Source organism: Microcebus murinus, chromosome X, assembly GCF_040939455.1.
Source record: "Microcebus murinus isolate Inina chromosome X, M.murinus_Inina_mat1.0, whole genome shotgun sequence".
NCBI lineage: Eukaryota > Metazoa > Chordata > Mammalia > Primates > Cheirogaleidae > Microcebus > Microcebus murinus.
The window spans coordinates 107,832,154-107,840,186 of NC_134136.1; the positions used below are offsets into that span (position 1 = coordinate 107,832,154).

The 8,033-nt window shown below is 32.1% G+C and overlaps 1 pseudogene; it reads left to right on the plus strand.

The window, feature by feature from the left end:
* The first annotated feature begins 1,605 nt into the window (after nucleotides 1-1,605).
* LOC105867086 (ribosome biogenesis protein NSA2 homolog pseudogene) lies at nucleotides 1,606-3,899 on the plus strand (annotated as a pseudogene).
* The last annotated feature ends 4,134 nt before the right edge of the window (nucleotides 3,900-8,033 follow it).

Below are 8,033 nucleotides of genomic sequence, written 5' to 3' on the forward strand. Positions count from 1 at the left end.
AGTAGCACATGTGGCTACTTTAGTATATGATATGAGCAGATGATAGGATTATAAGGCCTTGTTGAGAAATATATCTTCCAGAAAATAATAAATTTTTGTATTTTAAGGCTTTCTGAAATAACTTCCTAATATCAACACCATGTTTAGAACAAGGGCTATTTTCTTACTCATACTTACTGAAGCAAAGGACAAGATGGATTTGCCATCTTAGTAATTCAGGATGAAAAATGTCAAAACTGTGTGAATTTTACATGTATGTGTGTGTGTGTATGTTTGTACAATGGGAAGCGGGAGTGGAATGAAGGAGGGAAGAAGGGAAAGAGAGAGGGAAAGAAAAAAAAAGAAGTAAAAGTAATAGCAATGAAATGAAAGAGAGAGAAAGAATGATTTCAAATTGACCTCTTGTTACTACCATATCATTCAACATTCAACACTGCAACCATCTTTAACTGTCCCGTATATGTTTCTAAACAATCTTCTTTATTCTATACCTCTTGCTTCTGCCGTAATGGAGGCTTCCCCCATTACATTGTTCTGAGTGTTGGAAAAAAATCAAATACCAAATGCCCTTGCTTTGCTTATCACCTGAATAAATCTATAACATTCATATTAGCTTGAACTTTAATAAAACAGAAATGTGTTTATATTACTCCCCTTTTAAAATGATTCATTCTATCTCTAGTACCTTAAAAAAATAAAAAAAAATCAACATTCCCTCATAAGACAAAATATGACTGGCCAAAAGACATATGGAAAAATGGTCAACATCACAAATCATCAGGGAAAAGCAAATCAAAACTTCAATGAGATATCATCTCACTCTAGATAGGAAGGTTATTACCAAAAAGAAAAAAAAAAAAAATGCCAGTGAGGACATGGAGAAAGAGGAACTCTTATACATTGTTGATAGTAATGTAAATTAGTGCAACCACTATGGAGAAGAGTATAAAAGTTCCTCAGAAAAACTACAAATAGAACTACCATATGATTCATAAATCCCACTACTGGGCATTTATCCAAAGGCAAGGAAATCAGTATTTTGAAGAGAAACCTGCACTATTGCAGCACTATTCATGATAGCCAAGGTATGAAATTAACCTAGAAGTCCAACAACAGATGAATGGATACAGAGAATGTGATATACATACACAATGGAATACTATTCAGCCATAAAAGAAAAAAAGTCCTGTAATTTGCAGCAACATGAAACTCGTGTACATTATGTTAAATGAGATAAGCCAGGAATAGAAAGTTAAATACTATATGTTCTCACTCATATGCAAAAGCTAAAAATATGTTGATGTCATAGATTTAAATGGTGGAACAGAGGATGCTAGAGGCTGAGAAGGGTGGGGGGAAAAGAAGATAGGAAGAGATTTGTTAAAGGACACAAAATTATAGCTAGATAGGAAGAATAAGCTCTAGTATTTTGTAGCATTGCTGATACATATTTTTAAATAGCTAAAAGAAAGGATAGTAAATGTTCCCAACACAAAGAAATGATAAATGTTTGAGATGATGGATATGGTAATTACCCTGATCTGATCACTATACATTGTACATATCAAAACATCACTATGTATCCAATAAGCGCCTACAGTTATTATGCGTAAATTAAAAAATTAATATCCTAAAACTTTTGCTTTGGCCCTTATGTGAAACTCAATTAATGAAGTGCATATGAAATGTGTGAGAGCAGATACCATAAATATTTGTGTGATAAAATACTTGTTTTACTTGATGACAGATATAGAAGTAGTACTGTGAAACTGTTAGGAAAACATAAATATGTGTATGAATAGCTTCTTTAAATTTTAGGCATAAGTATCTAAACAACAGAAATAGGCTATTGACATTTTCACCATCACAAGATATTTTACCTGTATAATGTAAGGCAGAATATGAGCAAAAATGAAATAAGAAATATAGCATGTGAAAAAAATAAGGGAAGGAAATAAGTTATAATTTAACAAAAGGAAAGCTGACAAATTATTTTATATGGCTACTATACAACCTTGGTTCCAAAGTACATAAAGGATAATAAAATAAAATTATAGGCTTACTTTTCCCATAAACATAGAAATCATATATTAGTTAAACATATCCAACGGTAATATTTAGGACACATATTTTCAAGTACAATTTTTGCTTTTATCAGGAATGTATCAGGATATCTATATAATTTAAACATCAGGAATTCTATAAATGTAATTCACCATATATCTTGTTAAAGGAGAACTATCATAACTATCTTAGTAAAATCCTCATAGTAATTCAAATCAAACACAATATGCCAAATTTGTAAGTACTTATGTGGCAACAATCTAGAGCAATCATCATGCTTAATGGACAAACTTGAGATATATTCCTTTTAAAATTAGGATCGAGGCAGAAATGATATACAGCATCATCATTCTTTAACACAGTAATTGTATCCTTAATCATTATTATAATACAAAAATGGGGAGTGAAGGAAGCCTAACAATTAGACTGCAAGAATCTGTGAGTTTTGTACATGTTTTATGATAATCTACATAAAGACAATAGAAAGCATACACAAGGCATTATAACTAATAAGTTCAGTGAAGCTAATAAACATTTAATCAATTTAAACAAATGAACAACTTTTTCCATGCTAATAAAACCAAATATAAGAGTAAATATGGTACAAAAGCAACAGAATCTATAAAGACTTCATTATTTACCTTAAAGAATGCAGATTATGTTGTAGGTATAGAAACAGGTAAAAAGCTAATGAAACGAGTAAGTTCAGAGGAGAAGCTTAGTAAAAATAGAAAGGACTCTCTTATTTTTCAAGACCCTGTGAATATATAAGTATTTACAATATAAAATTTAAAAAGAAATTTTAAAGAAATACCCATGCATTTAAGATAAGCTGATATATTACAAAAATTATGCTGCAAGTCAATTGGAAAAGAAATGGACTACTAAGTAGAAATTGTTGGGAAACTGATCATTAATTGACAAAAGATAAAATTATTTCTGATTTAAAACCACATGTAGCTTTCCTGTCATCCCCTGCACAGATTTGGCTCATGAGTTTCTGAGACCCAAAAATAGAGAGCTTCTTCTTGCCCCAGAGGCTGTTCTTGGCAGTTCTGTGGCCGTCACCATACCACAAAATGAATATGTTAAATAACACTGTAAATGTTGTGGATATTGTTTGGAGTACCATGAAAAAAAGTGAAAGAAAGAAAGTGGAAAGGCTCAAAGAAGGGAAAGATGATGATTGGTATGCAGGCTAAGCTCTACCATAAACAGTGCCATGCTGAGAAAATACAAATGAAAAATACTATCAAGATGCATGAAAAGAGAACTAAAGAGAAGAACCATGAAAAGACTCCACAGGGAGCAGTACCTGCCTATCTGCTGGACAGAGAGGGACATTCTGGACCTAAAGTGCTTTCCAATATGATTAAACAAAACTGAAAAGAGAAGGGGGAAAATGGGAAGTCCGTCTGCCCAAAGTTTGTGCCCAGGAAGAAAAAGAGGGGTTAAAAATTATTTGAACAAGAAAGCAAAAGGAGGCATGGAAGAGGATAGTTAATAAAGTCTGCTTTATTGGAGATGGCTTTAGGTAAAAACCACCTAAATATGAAACATTCATTAGGCCAATGGGCTTACATTTCAAGAAGGCCCGTGTAACATATCCTGAACTGAAAGCCACCTTTTGCTAACCAATACTTTGTGTAAAGAAGAATCCCTCATCCCCATTATATACAACTTTGGGTTTTATTACAAAAGGTACTGTCACTGAGGTCACTGTGAGCAAAACGGGACTTATAACACAAGGGAGTAAGGTTATTTGGGGAAAATACAGCCAGGTTACCAATAATCCTGAAAATAATGGATGAATAAATGCAATCTTCATGGTTTGACAGCAGTTTAATAGAAGTAATTCTTGTTGAAGACTAAATACTAGTCAGGAAAACCACAATTACTCTGACATTTCTGAATACTACCAAATAGCCTTACATGCCTGCAGTCATCAAGAGAACTATTTATTAAATTGTATAAAACATTTAAAAAGCATGTAACTGTAGATGTCAAATAGGAAAAAGAGAAAAAAAATCAAAGACAATGCTATAACACCACAAAATTAAAATTTAAAGATATAGGCCTTCAAGAGGTACATACCTAGGAAAAGAATGGAATTAACAAATTATTTTGCAGGTTAAATTCAATGAAAAACCCTACTAAGAAAATTTTTACATATTTATGGTATTCTAGGATTTTGGTTGGTAATATAAAATTTACCCAGAAACTTGAAGAAAACTACCAAAGTTTTGTAATAAAGCTATTATTAACTCAAGTGGAAACTAAATTTTTAATACAAAGAAATAAATTGATAAGAAACAAATTGGCCAAACAGAAAAAAATTACATAGTAATAATAAAACTATTGAATATGAATTTTTAAATATCATATAATTAAATGGATATGAAAGAAAGAAAATTATGGGTGAAAGAGTTGAAATTCTTATTTATAATTACAGGAAATCAACTAATAATGTGAAAAATAATCAAATATAGTGTACTTTTTTCTTTTAACAATGTGGAGGTAATTACTTGAAGAAAGAGTTAAGGAAAATACAAATAATTGCCCTGGGGAGTAAAATTCACATGAAAGGAGAAAAGAAGACTCAGCATTTATGATAATAATGAATTCTTTTGAACATTATCTAACATTATAAACTAAATTAAAACTAGTATAATTAATCATGCACTTATCAAGTTTCAGAAAATATTCTAAACATTTTACAAGTCTTAACTAATTTAATACACACAACGTATTAAGTACTATTACAATGAATTAAGTACTATTGATTATCTCTGCTTTACAGATGAGAAAATGAAAGCATATAGAGGTTGCTACTTGTCCCAAATCACAGTGTTGGTTAGCAGTGAAGTCAATATTAGAGCTTAAAGATATAAGTGGTCAGACACCAGAGTCTTCACTAAAAGTTATGCTATACTTAGATAAAAACAAAAAGTTAATTTATAAGATACATTTTGAAGAAAGGCCAAGATCAGGAGAAAGACGAGACAGTAGCCACAGGGGGAAATTTAAAAATGTTGGCTTTCTTCAACCAAGAGTTTACTTACTTGTATGGTGATTGGAATGCTTTGAGATGGGAAAATGGCAAGAGAAAGAGTTTGAGACTGAGATCAATTTAACCATACCAAAGGTGTAGGAGTATGGACCTGTCACTGAAAGAGGATAAACATGTAGATAAATTTGTGGATTTGCCTCTATGTTGTGAGAAGCTCAAACTAAATACACTGGCCATATATAGGTACTCCATTAGATAGCCATAGCTGAGTTTCCAGCTGACAGAAGTCATCAGCTAGCACCAGCCATGTGAGTGAATCATCTTGGACATCTAGGTTAGTCTAGCTTCATGTATCTTCAGTCCCAGCAAATGTTATTTATTTCTCTTCTTTCATTAGTTTCAAACTATTAAATGGATTCAACCACAGTAGCTCCCTTCAGGTTTGGAAATGGATTAGAAATGGGAGGGGGGAGGAAAAATGGGAAGGCAGTGTGATAAAAAAGACAAAAAAAAAAAAAAAGAAGACACATATCAGGTTTCAGAGTCTAATCCAGTTTTATAATTCACTTATAATCTGATGTTCATCTACCTCTTTTTGGCACACAAAAGCTAAGGTCTTTCCTGGAAGCAACACAGGCACCTCATTACCTTCTGGGGTCCACAAATAGATCTGCTGAGCCAACTGTCAAGAACCACTGAGTCAGCTAAGAAAAGCAGTCAGACCAAAAGCAGTCAGTAGCCACAGGGAACAGAGGCACGGGTCATGTACCAGGAGCCAGGGAATGAGAGCCATGTAGAAACCAATATAGCAGAGACAAAAAGCACAGTTACAACATCTTATACGTTTTTTCCTCTCCTGTTATCCCATTAAAAATAAGATACAATCCATAAACCACAAAACACCTATTTAAAGTATATAAATCATTTTTAGAATAGCCACAGAATTGTGCAACAATCACCACAATATACTTTTAGAACACATTAATCACCCCCAAAGAAACCTCATACCTATTAGAAGTTACTCCCCTTTCCTCCCTCTACTTTGAACCATTAGGAAACTACTAATCTACTTTCTGTCTCTATAGATTTACCTATTGTAATTTCTTCTTTTTCATTTCTGATAGAGATTATCTGGGTCCTTTCTCTTCTATTTCTGGTATATCTGGCTAGTGGTCTATCAGTTTTATTTATCTTTTCAAAGGATCAACTTTTTTCCTTTGATCCTTTGTATTGTATTTTTTATTCCATTTTGTTTCGTTCTGCTCTGATACTTATTTTTTTTTTCTTCAGCTGGCTTTGGTTTTGGTTTATTTTTCTAGTTCCTTGAGATGTGACATTAGCTTGTTAATTTGTAATTAACAATCTCTCTGTCTTTGTAATGTAGGCATTTAAGAATGTAAACTTTCCCCTTAAGGCTACTTTTCTGTATTCCATAGATTTTGAAATATTATGTCCCCTTTGTCATTCAGTTTCAGGAATCTTTTGATTTCCATCCTAATTTCATCATTGACCCAAGAATCATTCAGTATCAAGTTGTTTACTTTTCACAACTTTGTGTAGATTTGAGTGTTTCTCTTGGAATTGATTTCTAGTTTTATTCCACTGTGGTCTCAGAAGATATATGGCATGATTTTAATTTGCTGAGATTTGTTTTATGGCATAGATATAATCAATCTCATAAAATGTACTATGTACTGATGAGAAAAAAATGTATTTTCAGTAGTTTTGGGGTAGAATTTTCTGTAAATGTCTGTTAGGTCCATTTGTTCTAGAGTCCTGTTTAAGTCCAGTGTTTCTTTATACATTTTTCTGCTTTGATGATCTGTCTACTTTTGTCAGTGGAGTGTTAAAGTTCCTGACAATTAAAATGCTACTATTTGTTTCTGTGCTTAGATCTAGAAGATTTGTTGTATGAAAGTGGGAGTTCCTGTGTTAGATGTATATATATTTAGGGTTGTTACATCTTCTTGGTGATTGCTCCTTTTACCATTACATAATGACCATCTTTGTCTTTTATTACCATTGTTGATTTAACCCTCTATTTTATCTAAGAATGACTACCTGCTTGCTTTTGGTTTCTTTTTGCATGGTATATGTATTTTTTTCCATCCCTTAGCTTGAGTCTGTGTGAGTCCTTGTGGTTTAGATGTGTTTATTGGAGACAGCAAATAGGCTATGTTTCATCATACATTCAGCCAATATATGTGTTTTAAGTGAGGCATTCAGACCATTCACATTGTTAGTATTGGTATGTGGGATGCTGTTCTATTCTTCATATTGGATGATACCTTATAGTTTTATTTGCCCTCTTGTGCTTTGATTTGAGATCTTCTTTTTTGAATACAAGTGTTGACAGATATAAAATTTCTGTAAGTACTCTTTTAGCTGAATTCTGTAAATTATGTTATGTTGTTTTTTTTCATTTCTGCCTTCCTCAAAGCTTATTTTTCCTAATTTTCATTGAGATTTCCTCATTGACCCATTGGTTATTTAGGAGTATGTTAAATTTCCACATATTTGTGAATTTACCAATGTTTCCTTTTATGATTAATTTCTAATTTCATTTCATTGTACTCTGAGAAAACATTTTGCATGATTTCAATCCTTTTAAATTTATTGAGGCTTGTGTTATGATCTAGTATACTGTCTATCCTGGCAAATATTCCGTGTATATTTTGGAAGAATGTTTATTTGGCTATTGTTGAGCATAGTGTTTTATTAAGTTCTGTTAGGTCAAACTTGCTTATACTATTTTTATTCTTGTTGATATTCTGCCTAGTTGTACCATCAATTATCAGTAGTAGGATATTTAAGTCTCCAACTGCTCTTGTTTAGTTGGGTTATTTCTCTCTTCACATCTACTAATTTTGTTTTTGGTATTTCACAGCTTTACTGCATATATGTTTATAATTGTTATTTCTTACTTACAGATGAAACATTCATCATTATAAAATTCCCT